Below are 17966 nucleotides of genomic sequence, written 5' to 3'. Positions count from 1 at the left end.
GTGCCTTGGCATCCGCCGTAGCCTCACGGGCTGCTTCTGCTTCTGCTGCTGCTTCTACCTCCGCCTTGGCTGCTTCTACCTCCGCTCTGGCTGCTGCCAGCTCCGCTGCAGCCAGCCTCGACACTCTTGCCGCCGCAGCAGCTGCTGCTACAGCCGCTCGCTCACGCTCCTCTGCCACGGCGCGCTCGGCCTCCTGCCGGCGCCGCATGCTCGAGGTAGCCGTGTGCTGAGAGCGACCTGCAGACATGGCTCGCTGCAGGGGGGCTGTTGCGTGAAGAGGAGGCCGATGAAGACGAGCTGCTGCTCGACAGTCCGGAGGGAGGAAGGTAACCAGAGGCAGACGGAGCAGCTGCTGCTACCGACTTGGGCTGCTCACAGGAAATGCTCAGGGTACAGGTTAACGAGGCTCTGATACCACTTGTTAGACCTTTCAGCCTGAGCATTGATAGATGTGGATGACACTAGGAGAGTTGGGACAATTTTCGTTGGTTTATTTCTCACACAATGCCATGCCAACCCGAGGGGTTGGGGATACATATTTATAGGCTGCTAGCCAGCCAAGGCATATGCTAAGATGCTGCCAAGATGCCAGTCTAAGATGCTAGTCTAAGATGCTAGTCTAAGATGCTAACTGACAGTCCTTGATGGTCAAGAACAGAACTCTATCCTAACAGCCAGTCCTTGATGGTCCAGGACTTTATCCTCCTAACTGCCACAAGGACCATGTGCTGCAGCCCCACAAGGACCCTAGTACACAGACTTATCCATCAGTTTAAACTATGCCTTGTCGTTGCTGTTACACTGTGTGTGCCTCCTTATATCTTATATTTACTGTGGGCTTGCTAATCTAAAAGCCCTTCTCCTTCATCGGTTTACCTCTGAAGGCAAACATCACGTTTCTTCCTGTTAATTCCCTGCTGCACTTCATCATTCTAGGTTCTTGCCTTCTTCGCATATAGATAGGGACTTACCAGGAAATCAAAGCCAAGAATTGCCAGATGAATTTAATGTTAAACACAGAGAAGGTCGATTTGTTTTTGTAAAAGGCCTGCTAAGATCCTCTTCCTTTATTTTCTTTCCGGTCTTACCTGTGTGCTTGGTATAAAGAAATACACAGGTTTCACTTATCAGCAGCCAAAAATATAGGTTCAAAAGCTTATTATTTACCTTGCTTTGGTTTTGCCTCCGCATACATATAAAAAATAACAGTTTTTAGTCATATTCACGTCTGTTTTTGCCTAAGCAAAAAGAAAACATAATCAGTTTATATCCCACTCTGGCTATCAATTTTCCTATGTTTTCAGCCACAAGTTCCTTGCTGCCCTATCATCTTCATCTTGTTATTTGGTTGCTGCTACGCAAACTGTGGTGATTTACTGCCTTCTGATCTTCTCACTACTCAATCAAGGTCCTTTCTGAAAAGCTTCAGGGCGGTATGAGCGCTAAAAAGCTCCACCTTGTTGTTGACGCTGTTGGACTTGGTAAGCTTGATGAAGCCGAGGTCCATAAGAAATATATTATGCCGTCATCCTATACCGGTGGGCTTTGCTGTATAATTGAAAACTTTCACGCCGCGATGACTATTTCCTGAGCCCAAGCCTCGCCTGATATAATCACAACCTTCATGTGTAATCCAAAGTGGCCTGAAATAATGGAGAGTCTTGAACCTGGGCAAAAAATAGTCGATAGGGCTGATATTACCGTTCGAGTATATCGCATGAAACTGCTTGAGTACCTACAGAAGATCGGGACCAGAAAGATGACCATGCCCAGTGCATTTTCTCTCCTTTCTTTGTTTTTCTTACCCATGTTTCTTATTTTTCATGTTTTTTCGTTTACCCTCCTGTTTTCCAGTTCTCTACACCATAGAGTTTGAAAAGATGGGTCTTCCACACGCACGTGTCCTTGTTTGGCAGGAGAAGGATAATGACCGGGTGGTCACACCAACTTTCATAAATTCTTTTGTTTCAACTACTGTTAGTATTTCTATCGGATTTACCGTCCTCTCTTTTTTTCCACTTGCATGGTTCCCAATGATTAGCTTGACTCTATCACAGGGATCTGAACTGGCCGGCGTTGCTGCTATGCACTTACTAACACCATGGAAACTGGACTTGCTCAACCACCTAGGCTTAAGAGGTACGACCTCTCTAGGCAACGAAGCGTAGTTCCCTGTTAGCTACCAATCCTGACTGGAAATACATGCATGAATCATAAAACAAAATAGTAATAAGAAACCCTATGCAATCAAGCTTCTGTTCTTATAGCAATTACAGTTTTGATACCTCTGTTTCTTTATATCATCTTGTTGGGTTTCTGTTTCTCTTCATATAGGATACATATATGTGATTCTCATGTGATCCTTTTGCTGGAAACTTGCTAATCTTAGGGGTGCTGCTACTAGTGTAAAAAAAGTTTTATCGGAAGAACTAAAGTAGTAGCTAATCCAAGCATTGAAGAAGTGACACAGAGGTTATGCTATATTGGCATGAAGTCAGAGCAGCGCTAAATACCACACAAGATTTCTGGTGACCTTCAGTTTATATGTACTAACCAACAACAGCCACCTCTTGTTTCGTATCAATCAATCCAGTATCTTTGCCCTTTTGGCGTTGCTCTGAGCAAGATATGTATAGCCTTTAGATTTCCATTTGTGTATGATATTGCATGTACACTTTAGACCTCGTTACTGTCTCCATGGTCAAAAGAAGCTTGTGATCACTTGTTTTATATATGTAATCAATTGCCCTTCTACTAATATTTTCAAAAGACTATTTATATATGTTTACACCGTTTATAGAAAATCATGACATTGCCAGCAACAATTTTTTATTTCCATATGTTTTAATCTGTCTCTAAATATTTTTATGTGTATTCTTTCAATACTTGGCTTGATCTCGCTCTTTGCGCCATCGGTGCAACGGGTCATCTGGTGAGGATAAAAATGAAAGGAACTCAGTCAGTCGATCGGGTAGCCATTGCTTGCTACTAGTAATGCAACATTGTCAGGGGAACAGGGGTCAGTACTTCTCATTTTCTGTATATGGAGACTCACTCCATACTGGATCATGAAAAGAAATGTATGGAGAAGGGATACCAATGAACAAGAAAAATCCACGGAAATGAGGAAGGAAATTCAGGAAAATCAAACTAAAACTAAAAGTAGTCCTCATCTCAGAAAAATATTCAAATACCAAAAAAATCAAAATATTGTTGAAATTTCATGTGCCTCGCCTTGGGTGTATGCCAAAAAAAAATCAAAATATTATTCAAATTTAATGGGCCTCACCTTGGGTACAGAATGCCCAAGAAAAAAAATGAGAAAGCGCTTTGTAAAGCATTTTTATTGCAAGTTTTTTTTAAAGTTTAGACTTTAGGTTTTAGCAAACCTGCAAGACTTTCAATTATATGTAACTAACGCAATTGTTGTATAGGATGAAATGCACCACTTTAGTTTATAACGACGTCAATGTTCTCTTAAATACTACAGTATGTTTTATGAATTAGATCCTCCCCACCCATATGGCTCGCCATCTGCACCTACATTTAGGTCACGGTTTGGTTAAAAAAAAACATTTAGGTCACGGAGGAGGCCTTGTGGCACCAGTAGGACTACATATAGCCAAATCCAAGCAATGGATTGAGTTCGCACGTCTGGCTCTTCGATCCTGCACGGAGCTATGGCACGAACCCTTCTGATGCGTTATGGCACACGTGTAGAGCAATGACACCTATCTCCTCGATGGGCATGACGAGGTGTGTGTAGAACAAGGTTGGGGACTACTAGAGATAGATAGGTGCAAACATGGAGTAGAGCACAACTTATGAGTCAACTTCTCGGTGAACAAGGTTGTCTCTGCGGTGTCAGATATGAGCGCCTCCAGTGCATGACAAGCGGTGTGTAGGAGGGCTTAGGAGTACCGGAGGGGTACGGTAAGCGATGGTCGGATCTCTGTGCATTATGATGCACGTGGGTGCCAACCGTTTCCACATCTCCAAGGTTTTGCATTTTGCTACGCATTACTTGAAGGTTTAAAGTTACTAGCAAAATGATCGTGCGTTGCAACAGAAAAAAAAGCCATCCCTCATGGACACACCAACGACATCAGCAAATTCCTTTAAATGTTTCACGGTAGTACATCGCAAACAACATGATAAATGGTTTTGCGCAACAAAATAAGTATAAGATGTTTCTTAAGTGTACTCAAGGTGTTTTCAGCTTAATAGACAAAAGAAATATCTATGCCGCTACCTGTTTACGCCTTTTTTGTCGTTCTCCACAGTGATGTCCAACAAATATAACATTAGAATATGAAAATAGCAAAGTACATTTTTCAAATTCATGAACATTTTCATGTATTTTTTTGAACCAATGAACTTTTTTTCAATCGACGAACATATTTTGAGTCAGAAACATTTTTTGAATTGATAAAAGAAAATTATAAGCCAGCCATTTTTTGAATCAATGAACATTTTTGGAATCGGTGAACATCTTTTGGAAATGCATGAACATTTTCTGAATTCATGAACATTTTTTGAATCAATGAACTTCTTTTGTAATTGACAATCACTTTTTCGTGTTTTTGAACATTTTAAAAAAAATCTTGAACATATTTTGAATTCACGAACATTTGATTCAATTTCACGAACAGTTTTTGAATATGTAAATAGTTTTCAAAAATCATGAACATTGTTTTTAATCCATAAAATTTTTATTATTTCTGGAATATTTTTTTCATACATTCAGAAATAAAAATGATACTTGGATTTTTTGTGGAAATCCTGAATTATTTTAAATAAGAAAATATAAGAACAGAAAAAAACGAATATCAAATAACCAGAAAGAAACCGGAATAAAGATCAAAGGGCGTCCAGACTCGCTAGTGGGCCAGCCAATAGGGCGCGCTGGCTGTTAGGTGTTGTGGAAGACAATGGTGCCAACAAAGGTGAGAATGTTTCTTTGGAGATTAGCAAAAAATTCGTTGTCAACAGAGGATGTGAGAAAGAACAGAAGCATAACTACCGGAGATAGTTGTAGTATATGTGGTATGCAAGACTCGTGGAGAGTGGAGACATAGTCTAATAGAGTGCACGATGGCAAGATGCGTTTGGGCGTTAGTAGACCCGCTGCTGTTGGAGCATTTGATAGCTACAACTGAACCAATAGCTAGGAATTGGTTGTTCTCAATGATGGAGGTGCTATCGCATGACGAGTTGACTTGCTTAACAGTTACATTGTGGGCAGTCTGGACGGCGCATAGAAAGCTTATTCACGAGGGTATACACCAAAGTCCGTTGTCTACTCATCAGTTTATAATCAGATTCATTGAGGAGCTTGAACAAGTGAAGAAAGTTTCGACATTGAATGCTAAAATTGCTCCTACCGATAGAAGACAAACACTAGTAGAAAACAGAGCTTTGGTTGGGGCCTGGTCAGCCCATTAGGCCCGGTTCTGTCACGATGCGCCCACGGGGCCGGCCGGGCCTCGGGAGGTATTTGTCCCGGTTTGTGTGGACCCATTTGTCCCGGTTCTAGGTACGAACCGGGACCAATGGACCTCACTCCTGGCCCACAACCATTGGTCCCGGTTCGTGCCTAGAACCGGGACGGAAGGGGGTCCTTCAGTCCCGGTTCCAGCCACGAACCGGGACCAATGATTTGCCTATATATACCCCTCGCCCGCGAGCAGAGCACTCCACTGTGTTCTGTTTTTTCTGGCCGGCGAGGGGAGAGCTTTGTGGCGCTCTAGCTCACCTCCTATGCACATGAAGTGTTCAATGAAATGCCCAAGCCACACTAGTTAAGGTTTCTCCTCTCGAAGCTTGACCTCCAAACTCCATTTTCCCCGAGATTTGTCTAGGTTTAGCGGTCCATCACGTCCCGTCCCCGTCTTCACCACCGTCGATCGCCCGCGCCGATCTCGTCGCCGGCCCACCGTGGTGAACTTCGTGTTCTTATCTTATTCTGAAAGGAAAAAAATTCATACTTTAAATAGATACTTGTCTAATTTTCTTACTTTTATTATTGCTTGTTATTATATAGTGTGATGGTTTTGGTATCTGCCCCCGTCGGCCCTCGTCCTGGCTATGATTTGGATGTGGTGTATATATTATCTTTTATAACTATTTGGTTCATTTATTGTTTATGACAATTATGCCCATCAAGTTGACATAGATTTTATTTATCTAGGAGGTAGTTGAACCGGAAATTCCAACCGACCCTATTGTCGAGAGGTTAAATTTAGTTGAAGAAGAAAACAATTACTTGAAGGAAAAAAATTGAGGAGGAGAAGATGATATTGGAGTTGCATGTTGCGGATGTCGTCGATGATCACAAGATCAAGATGGATGCAATGCGATTGAAGATTAGAAAGATTAGAAAATATGCCATTCATACCGAGGCTTGGTATCATTATGACGTTGGATCAATTGTTACCTTGGTTGTGATTATGATCGCATTTGTTGTTGCATTGAAAGGTTTTACATAGTTTTAATGTATGGTTTAACTAGATGCTCTGGAGAGCTATATGTTGTTCAATTTGAACTATGTATGCACTTTGGTTTTAATGTGATGATGAACTTCTATTAATTTGGTCACTTATCTATCCATGTGAATCTGGAATGGTTTTTGACACACATAATTATATATAATGCACGCAGATGAACCAACAATGGATGTACGGTGACAGACACACCTTCGAGTACATTAAGGGCCTGCATAATTTTCTCGAAGTGGCTGAGGCAAACAACCAGAGTGGTTTTATGTGTTGTCCATGCCCTAACCCTCTCAACTTTTTTGCATATGCTATGTGGGTGAAATGATGATACCATGCCAACTTTCAACCTTTTCAGAGTTCATTTGAAATGCTTTTGAATTTCAGGGTCTTATAGCTCAACAAAATCAGTAAATGCATGAAAAATAACAAATGAAGTCAAAAAGGATTGAAAATTGATGATGTGGCTTTGAATGGTGCATTTTGAACACACAAAAAGTCTGGGTTCAAATAAGTTCATAAAAAAAATGAAATCCCTTTGTAACAGATGAGTTTCCGTATGAAACCCTGATACTTCAAAAGAAATTGTCCGTTTTGTACATGAATAGCTCAAAAAAATCAGTAAATGCATGAAAAATAACAAATAAAGTCAGAAAGGGTTAAAAATTGATGATGTGGCAAAAAGTATCAAAGTATTTTCTGTTCAAAACATTATAAGCAAAAATAAAATAAAATAAATAAGTAGAAACAAAGTAAAATAAATAAGTAGAAACAAAATAAGCTTTAATAAATAAGTAGAAACAAAATAAAATAAAATAAAATAATAAAATAGCAACAGTAAGCATTTTGTTGTAAGTAGAAACAAAATAAAATAAATAAAGCAACAAAGAAAACAAAAAAGTGCCACCTACTGGGCCACCACGGCCTGAATACGACTAGAAACCCAACCATGAGCCAGGATTAAGGCCCAGTAGGCCCACAAGCACAAAGTGACAGGTAGGCCCGAAAGCCTGCAGTTGAGAGGAGCTCGAGAGAGTGGGCACAGCAGCGCTTATAAACCACTCTCAAGCTCCCTCAGCTAGCGAGGTGGGACGAAACTTTTGGCTGCGACGCGGACAACACAAGGCCTTTTGGCCACCAACGATGGAAAGTGTCAAGATTAATGTATATGCTAGGATCTCTATGGATCACAACAAAGGTGCAGCCGCATCCATTTGCGATGACAACAATGGGGATCACCTGGGCTCGTCAACACTAGTTGTTCAAGGTCTTACTTCTCCAACAGTATTGTAAACTATGGCATGCAGAGAGGCACTAGCACTTGCTCATGATCTCGGTATGCAACACCTTTATATTGCTTCAGATTATAAAGGGTTCATTAACCATATTCGTGATGCAGTTGGAGGCGTGGATGGAGGAGTTATCAAAGAAATAACAGAGTTAGAATCTATGTTTAGTTCGTGTGTTTTTGCTCATGAAGCTCGAGCTTACAATGTTGAAGCCCATAAGATGGCTAGGCTAGGTGTTACCCTACCCCAGGGTAGACACACATGGTTGGGTATTGCTCACGTCTTATTTGTAATCCATGTAAACATTGCCATAGATGAATAAAACCTGCCTTCTTTGCTAAAAAATAGGTGTTCACGATTTATAAAAGGGAAAAGGGGAGAGCTAGTTGGGTTCGAACCTGGGTCTCTCCGGTCTCTACCGGAAGAGAGAACTTGCCAACTTGTCATTTCTATGAGGACTGCTACTAATTGAATCAACTGAAAGCGTTTTTTCCTTATTTATTATGGATGATACTGTGGGTAATTTTGGTGATGTACGGGCAGAAGCAATAGCCGTTTTACTACTAGGTAGAGACTTTAAAGCACGAGGTGCAATAATGTCTTGATGGGGATAGATAATTCTGTTGTGATCGATGCTATACGTCTGAATGAGGGACATTCTATGTCAGCTTCAGTTTTAGATGATCGTAGAGAGTTATTATGTGAGTTTGGGAAATTTACTATTGAGCATTGTAATAGATGATCAAATGTACTAGTTGGTAATGACCTAACTGAGCAGGGGCGTGCAAACACCCCTTCTTTATAGATAGATGCATCTCCAGGTACAATCGTCAAATTTTAGCAGACAATGTAAGCACTATTTGAGTTTAACAAAGCTAGTTACCAAGGTCTTAAAAAACAGTGATCACGTCGACAAAATATCCTTTTAAAAAAATCCAAATACCAAAGAAATTCAAAATATCCAACGAACACCACCCAATCCCATGTAAAATGCATGGTGCACCCACCCAGCAAATGGAATCCCAGTCGCACCGAGCTCCAAATCGAATCTAAAATTCCCCAAAATCCCACACCTCCGTCCACCGTCCTCCCGCCGCTGGACGTGCCCGGCCCGTTGTTGGTCGTCGCCAGCGCGGGCCCGCACTCACCATCGCTGCAGGAAGAAGCAAGAGAGATCCCTTTGTCCAGTGTCTCCTCTGTCCGTCCTCCTCCCACCAGAGTAAGGAGTTGGTCTTTGCCGCCCGCATTCACTGCCGCTGCAGGAACCAGACTGTCACGCGCAATATGCAATACTATCCTAAAGAGACTCGAAGGTCCCCCAAGGATAGAACCGCATATTGAAACGCTTTTGCAAGGTGGATATCATTACATCAACATTACAAAATAGATGGGGATACATACAAAAGGCATACAATGCCACACGAATACACCATCATCTTACAAAAGAGCACCATCCGACTACGGATGAAACACAAGCAGAAGCTCAAACGACATCGACCCTGCTAGCCCAGGCTGCCGACCTGAAACCTATCCCATGATTGAAAGCAGAAGAAGAACTCCAAACCAAGCAAACATCGCTCTCACGTCATGATCGTCGCATAACCTGTACCTACAACTATTGTTGTAGTAATCTGTGAGCCATGAGGACTCAGCAATCCCATTACCATGGGTATCAAGACTAGCAAAGCTTAATGGGAAAGGAAGGGGTAAAGTGGTGAGGTTGCAGCAGCGACTAAGCATATATGGTGGCTAACATATGCAAATAAGAGCGAGAAGAGAAGCAACAGAACGGTCGTGAAGCTAGCAATGATCGAGAGGTGATCCTGAACTCCTACTTACGTCAAACATAACTCAAAAACGTGTTCACTTCCCGGACTCCGCCGAGAAGAGACCATCACGGCTACACACGCGGTTGATGCGTTTTAATTCGAATCAGGTGTCAAGTTATCTACAACCGGATATTAACAAATTCCCATCTGCCACATAACCGTGGGCACGACTCTCGAAAGTTTATACCTTGCAGGGGTGTCCCAACTTAGCCCATGATAAGCTCTTGCGATCAATGAAGGATATTCCTTCTCCCAGGAAGACCCAATCAGTCTCGGAATCCCGGTTACAAGACATCTCGACAATGGTAAAACAAGACCAGCAAAGCCACCCGATGTGCCGACAATCCCGATAGTAGCTGCACATATCTCGTTCTTAGGGCAACACCGGATGAGACATCCTACGAGTAAAACCAGACCTCGAGTTTCCCCGAGGTGGCCCCGCAGTCTACTCAGTTCGGACCAACACTTAGAGAAGCACTGGCCCGGGGGGGGGGGGGGGCTAAAATAAAGATGACCCTCGGGTTAATTACTCCCAAGGGAAAAGGTAATAGGTGGTAGGCAAATGGTAAAACACATGTTGGGCCTTGCTAGAGGAGTTTTATTCAAGGCGAACTGTCAAGGGGGTCCCATAAATCACCCAACCGCGTTAGGGACGCAAAATCCGGGAACATAATGTTGGGGAACGTAGTAATTCCAAAAAATTTCCTACGCACACACAAGATCATGGTGATGCATAGCAACGAGAGGGGAGAGTATTGTCCACGTACCCTCGTAGATCGTAAGCACAAGCGTTATGACAACGCGGTTGATGTAGTCGTACGTCTTCACGATCCGACCGATCCAAGTACCGAACGTACGGCACCTCCGAGTTCAGCACACGTTCAGCTCGATGACGATCCCCGGACTCCGATCCAGCAAAGTGTCGGGGATGAGTTCCGTCAGCACGACGGCGTGGTGACGATGATGATGTTCTACCAGCGCAGGGCTTCGCCTAAACTCCGCGACGATATGGCCGAGGTGGAATATTGTGGAGGGGGGCACCGCACACGGCTAAGGAACAATCTTGAAGATCAACTTGTGTGTTCTAGGGTGCCCCCTGCCCCCGTATATAAAGGAGGGAGGGGGAGGTGCGGCCGGCCCCCTAGGGGTGCGCCTGGAGGAGTCCTACTCCCACCGGGAGTAGGACTCCCCCTCTTGCCTTGGTGGAGAAGGAAAGGGGGAGGGGAAAGAGGAAAGGGGGCGCCGCCCCCTTCCTTGTCCTATTCGGACTAGGGGGGAAGGGGGCGCGCGGCCTGCCCTGGCCGGCCCTCCTCTTCTCCCTCATGGCCCACTAAGACCCATTAACCCCCGGGAGGGTTCTGGTAACCCCCCGGTGTTCCGGTAAAATCCCGATTTCACCCGGAACCATTCCGATGTCCAAATATAGGCTTCCAATATATCAATATTTATGTCTCGAGCATTTAGAGACTCCTCGTCATGTCCGTGATCACATCCGGGACTCCGAACAAACTTTGGTACATCAAAACTTATAAACTCATAATAAAACTGTCATTGTAACGTTAAGCGTGCGGACCCTACGGGTTCGAGAACTATGTAGACACGACCTAGAACTATTCTCGGTCAATAACCAATAGCGGAACCTAGATGCTCATATTGGCTCCTACATATTCTACGAAGATCTTTATCGGTCAAACCGCATAACAACATACGTTGTTCCCTTTGTCATCGGTATGTTACTTGCCCGAGATTCGATCGTCGGTATCTCAATACCTAGTTCAATCTCGTTACCGGCAAGTCTATTTACTCGTTACGTAATGCATCATCTTGCAACTAACTCATTAGTCACATTGCTTGCAAGGCTTATAGTGATGTGCATTACCGAGAGGGCCCAGAGATACCTCTCCGACAATCGGAGTGACAAAACCTAATCTCGAAATATGCCAACCCAACATGTACCTTTGGAGACACCTGTAGTACTCCTTTATAATCACCCAGTTACGTTGTGACGTTTGGTAGCACCCAAAGTGTTCCTCCGGTAAACGGGAGTTGCATAATCTCATAGTTACAGGAACATGTATAAGTCATGAAGAAAGCAATAGCAAGTGCTAGGCTAACGGAATGGGTCATGTCAATCACATCATTCTCCTAATGATGTGATCCCATTAATCAAATGACAACACATGTCTATGGTTAGGAAACATAACCATCTTTGATTAATGAGCTAGTCAAGTAGAGGCATACTAGTGACTATATGTTTGTCTATGTATTCACACATGTATCATGTTTCCGGTTAATACAATTCTAGCATGAATAATAAACATTTCTCATGATACGAGGAAATAAATAATAACTTTATTATTGCCTCTAGGGCATATTTCCTTCAGTCTCCCACTTGCACTAGAGTCAATAATCTAGATTACACAGTAATGATTCTAACACCCATGGAGTCTTGGTGCTGATCATGTTTTGCTCGTGAAAGAGGCTTAGTCAACGGGTCTGCAACATTCAGATCCGTATGTATCTTGCAAATCTCTATGTCCCCCACCTGGACTTGGTCCCGGATGGAATTGAAGCGTCTCTTGATGTGCTTGGTCCTCTTGTGAAATCTGGATTCCTTTGCCAAGGCAATTGCACCAGTATTGTCACAGAAGATCTTCATTGGTCCCGATGCACTAGGTATGACACCTAGATCGGAAATGAACTCCTTCATCCAGACTCCTTCATTTGCTGCTTCCGAAGTAGCTATGTACTCCGCTTCACATGTAGATCCCGCCACGACGCTTTGTTTAGAACTGCACCAACTTACAGCTCCACCGTTTAATAAAAACACGTATCCGGTTTGTGATTTAGAATCGTCGGGATCAGTATCAAAGCTTGCATCGACGTAACCATTTACGACTAGCTCTTTGTCACCTCCATATACGAGAAACATATCCTTAGTCCTTTTCAGGTATTTCAGGATGTTCTTGACCGCTTCCAGTGATCCACTCCTGGATTACTTTGGTACCTTCCTGCCAAGCTTATTGCTAAGCACACGCCAGGTCTGGTACACAGCACTGCATACATGATAGAGCCTATGGCTGAAGCATAGGGAACATCTTTCATTTTCTCTCTATCTTCTGCTGTGGTCGGGCATTGAGTCTGACTCAACTTCACACCTTGTAGTACGGGCAAGAACCCTTTCTTTGCCTGATCCATTTTGAACCTTTTTAAAACTTTATCAAGGTATGTGCTTTGTGAAAGTCCTATTAAGAGTCTTGATCTATCTCTATAAATCTTGATGCCCAATATGTAAGCAGCTTCACCGAGGTCTTTAATAGAAAAACTTTTATTCAAGTATCCCTTTATGCTATCCAGAAATTCTATATCATTTCCAATTAATAATATGTCATCTACATATAATATCAGAAATGCTACAGAGCTCCCACTCACTTTCTTGTAAATACATGCTTCTCCAAAAGTCTGTATAAAACCATATGCTTTGATCACACTATCAAAGCGTTTATTCCAACTCCGATATGCTTGCACCAGTCCATAAATGGATTGCTAGAGCTTGCACACTTTGTTAGAACCTTTTGGATCAACAAAACCTTCTGGTTGCATCATATACAACTCTTCTTCCAGAAATCCATTCAAGAATGCAGTTTTGACATCCAATTGCCAAATTTCATAATCATAAAATGCAGCAATTGCTAACATGATTCGGACAGACTTAAGCATCGCTACGGGTGAGAAAGTCTCATCGTAGTCAACCCCTTGAACTTGTCGAAAACCTTTCGCAACAAGTCGAGCTTTATAGATAGTTACATTACCATCAGTGTCAGTCTTCTTCTTAAAGATCCATTTATTCTCAATGGCTTGCCGATCATCGGGCAAGTCAACCAAAGTCCATACTTTGTTCTCATACATGGATCCCATCTCAGATTTCATGGCCTCTAGCCATTTTGAGGAATCTGGGCTCATCATCGCTTCCTCATAGTTCGTAGGTTCATCATGGTCAAGTAACATGACTTCCAGAATAGGATTACCATACCACTCTGGTGCGGATCTTACTCTGGTAGACCTTCGAGGTTCAGTAGAAACTTGATCTGAAGTTTCATGATCAATATCATTAGCTTCCTCACTAATTGGTGTAGTTGTCACAGGAACATATTCTTGTGATGAACTACTTTCCAATAAGGGAGCAGGTACAATTACCTCATCAAGTTCTACTTTCCTCCCACTCACTTTTTTCGAGAGAAACTCCTTCTCTAGAAAGGATCCGAATTTAGCAACGAAAATCTTGCCCTCAAATCTGTGATAGAAGGTGTACCCAACAGTCTCTTCTGGGTATCCTATGAAGACACATTTCTCCGATTTGGGTTCGAGCTTATCTGGTTGAAGTTTCTTCACATAAGCATCGCAGCCCCAAACTTTAAGAAACGACAACTTTGGTTTCTTGCCAAACCACAGTTCATGAGGCGTCGTCTCAACGGATTTTGATGGTGCCCTATTTAACGTGAATGCGGCCGTCTCTAAAGCATAACCCCAAAACGATAGCGGTAAATCAGTAAGAGACATCATAGATCGCACCATATCTAGTAAAGTACGATTACGACATTCGGACACACCATTTCGTTGTGGTGTTCTGGGTGGCGTGAGTTGCGAAACTATTCCGCATTGTTTCAAATGTAAACCAAAATCGTAACTCAAATATTCTCCTCCACAATCAAATCATAGAAATTTTATTTTCTTGTTACGATGATTTTCCATTTCACTCTGAAATTCTTTGAACTTTTCAAATGTTTCAGACTTGTGTTTCATTAAGTAGATATACCCATATCTGCTTAAATCATTTGTGAAGGTGAGAAAATAACGATACCCGCCGTGAGCCTCAACATTCATTGGACCACAAACATCAGTATGTATGATTTCCAACAAATCAGTTGCTCGCTCCATAGTTCCGGAGAACAGCGTTTTAGTCATCTTGCCCATGCGGCACGGTTCGCAAGTACCAAGTGATTCATAATCAAGTGATTCCAAAAGCCCATCAGTATGGAGTTTCTTCATGCGCTTTACACCGATATGACCTAAACGGCAGTGCCACAAATAGGTTGCACTATCATTATCAACTCTGCATCTTTTGGTTTCAACACTATGAATATGTGTATCACTACTATCGAGATTCAATAAAAATAGACCACTCTTCAAGGGTGCATGACCATAAAAGATATTACTCATATAAATAGAACAACCATTATTCTCTGACTTAAATGAATAACCGTCTCGCATCAAACAAGATCCAGATATAATGTTCATGCTCAACACTGGCACCAAATAACAATTATTTAGGTCTAAAACTAATCCCGATGGTAGATGTAGAGGTAGCGTGCCGACCGCGATCACATTGACTTTGGAACCATTTCCCATGCGCATCGTCACCTCGTCCTTAGCCAATCTTCGCTTAATCCGTAGTCCCTTTTTCGAGTTGCAAATATTAGCAATAGAACCAGTATCAAATACCCAGGTACTACTGCGAGCATTAGTAAGGTACACATCAATAACATGTATATCACATATACCTTTGTTTACTTTGCCATCCTTCTTATCCGCCAAATACTTGGTGTAGTTCCGCTTCCAGTGTCCAGTCTGCTTGCAGTAGAAGAATTCAGTCTTAGGCTTAGGTCCAGACTTGGGTTTCTTCTCTTGAGCAACAACTTGTTTGCTGTTCTTTTTGAAGTTCCCCTTCTTCTTCCCTTTGCCCTTTTTCTTGAAACTGGTGGTCTTGTTAACCATCAACACTTGATGCTCCTTCTTGATTTCTACCTCCGCGGCTTTTAGCATTGTGAAGAGCTCGGGAATAGTCTTGTCCATCCCTTGCATATTATAGTTCATCACGAAGCTCTTGTAGCTTGGTGGCAGTGATTGAAGAATTCTGTCAATGACACTATCATCAGGAAGATTAACTCCTAGTTGAATCAAGTGATTATTATACCCAGACATTTTGAGTATGTGTTCACTGACAGAACTATTCTCCTCCATCTTGCAGCTATAGAACTTATTGGAGACTTCATATCTCTCAATCCGGGCATTTGATTGAAATATTAGCTTCAACTCCTGGAACATCTCATATGCTCCATGAAGTTCAAAACATCGTTGAAGACCCGGTTCTAAGCCGTAAAGCATGGCACACTGAACTATCGAGTAGTCATCAGCTTTGCTCTACCAGACGTTCTTAACGTTGTCAGTTGCATCGGCAGGAGGCCTGGCACCCAGCGGTGCTTCCAGGATGTAATTCTTCTGTGCAGCAATGAGGATAATCCTCAGGTTACGGACCCAGTCCGTGTAATTGCTACCATCATCTTTCAACTTTGCTTTCTCAAGGAATGCATTAAAATTCAACGGAACAACAACACGAGCCATCTATCTACAACAAACATAGACAAGCAAAATACTATCAGGTACTAAGTTCATGATAAATTTAAGTTCAATTAATCATATCACTTAAGAACTCCCACTTAGATAGACATCCCTCTAATCCTCTGAGTGATTACGTGATCCATATCAACTACACCATGTCCGATCGTCACGTGAGATGGAGTAGTTTCAACGATGAACATCAATATGTTGATCACATCTACTATATGATTCACGCTCGACCTTTCGGTCTCCGTGTTCCGAGGCCATATCTGTTATATGCTAGGCTCATCAAGTTTAACCTGAGTATTCCGCGTGTGCAACTGTTTTGCACCCGTTGTATTTGAACGTAGAGCCTATCACACCCGATCATCACGTGGTGTCTTAGCACGAAGAACTTTCGCAACGGTGCATACTCAGGGAGAACACTTCTTGATAATTTTAGTGAGAGATCATCTTAAAATGCTACCGTCAATCAAAGCAAGATAAGATGCATAAAGGATAAACATCACATGCAATCAATATAAGTGATATGATATGGCCATCATCATCTTGTTCTTGTGATCTCCATCTTCAAAGCACCGTCGTGATCACCATCGTCACCGGCGCGACACCTTGATCTCCATCGTAGCATCATTGTCGTTACGCCATCTATTGCTTCTACGACTATCGCTACCGCATAGTGATAAAGTAAAGCAATTACAGGGTGTTTGCATTTCATACAATAAAGCGACAACCATATGGCTCCTGCCAGTTGTCGATAACTTCGGTTACAAAACATGATCATCTCATACAATAAAATATAGCATCATGTCTTGATCATATCACATCACAACATGCCCTGCAAAAACAAGTTAGACGTCCTCTACTTTGTTGTTGCAAATTTTACGTGGCTGCTACGGGCTGAGCAAGAACCGTTCTTACCTACGCATTAAAACCACAATGATAGTTCATCAAGTTAGTGTTGTTTTAACCTTCGCAAGGACCGGGCGTAGCCACACTCGATTCAGCTAAAGTGAGAGAGACAGACACCCGCCAGTCACCTTTAAGCATGAGTGCTCGTAACGGTGAAACCAGTCTCACGTAAGCGTACGCGTAATGTCGGTCCGGGCCGCTTCATCTCACAATACCGATGAGCCAAAGTATGACATGCTGGTAAGCAGTATGACTTGTATCGCCCACAACTCACTTGTGTTATACTCGTGCATATGACATCTACGCATAAAACCAGGCTCGGATGCCACTGTTGGGGAACGTAGTAATTTCAAAAAAATTTCTACGCACACGCAAGATCATGGTGATGCATAGCAACGAGAGGGGAGAGTATTGTCCAGGTACCCTCGTAGACCATAAGCGGAAGCATTATGACAACGCGGTTGATGTAGTCGTACGTCTTCACGATCCGACCGATCCAAGTACCGAACATACGGCACCTCCGAGTTCAGCACATGTTCAGCTCGATGACGATCCCCGGACTCCGATCCAGCAAAGTGTCGGGGATGAGTTCCGTCAGCACGACGGCGTGGTGACGATGATGGTGTTCAACCGGCGCAGGGCTTCGCCTAAACTCCGCGACGATATGACCGAGGTGGAATATGGTGGAGGGGGGGGGGGGGCACCGCACACGGCTAAGGAACGATCTTGAAGATCAACTTGTGTGTTCTAGGGTGCCCCCCTGCCCCCGTATATAAAGGAGGGAGGGGGAGGTGCGGCCGGCCCCCTAGGGGTGCGCCTGGAGGAGTCCTACTCCCACCGGGAGTAGGACTCCCCCCTCTTGCCTTGGTGGAGAAGGAAAGGGGGAGGGGAAAGAGGAAAGGGGGGCGCCGCCCCCCTTCCTTGTCCTATTCGGACTAGGGGGGAGGGGGCACGCGGCCTGCCCTGGCCGGCCCTCCTCTTCTCCCTCATGGCCCACTAAGGCCCATTAACCCCCGGGAGGGTTCTGGTAACCCCCCGGTGTA

General features: G+C 43.2%; 1 long non-coding RNA gene across 1 annotated transcript; it reads left to right on the top strand.

Annotated features, from left to right (window-relative positions):
* The first annotated feature begins 931 nt into the window (after nt 1–931).
* LOC123133742 (uncharacterized) lies at nt 932–2716 on the top strand. The gene is made up of 3 exons (XR_006465376.1): nt 932–1976; nt 2058–2139; nt 2390–2716. It is a non-coding gene; the product is annotated as an uncharacterized lncRNA (long non-coding RNA).
* Nucleotides 2717–17966: the final 15250 nt, after the last annotated feature.

Source organism: Triticum aestivum, chromosome 6B, assembly GCF_018294505.1.
Source record: "Triticum aestivum cultivar Chinese Spring chromosome 6B, IWGSC CS RefSeq v2.1, whole genome shotgun sequence".
NCBI lineage: Eukaryota > Viridiplantae > Streptophyta > Magnoliopsida > Poales > Poaceae > Triticum > Triticum aestivum.
Note: the sequence above shows the minus strand (reverse complement) of the source record. Positions and strands in the feature narration are given on the sequence as shown.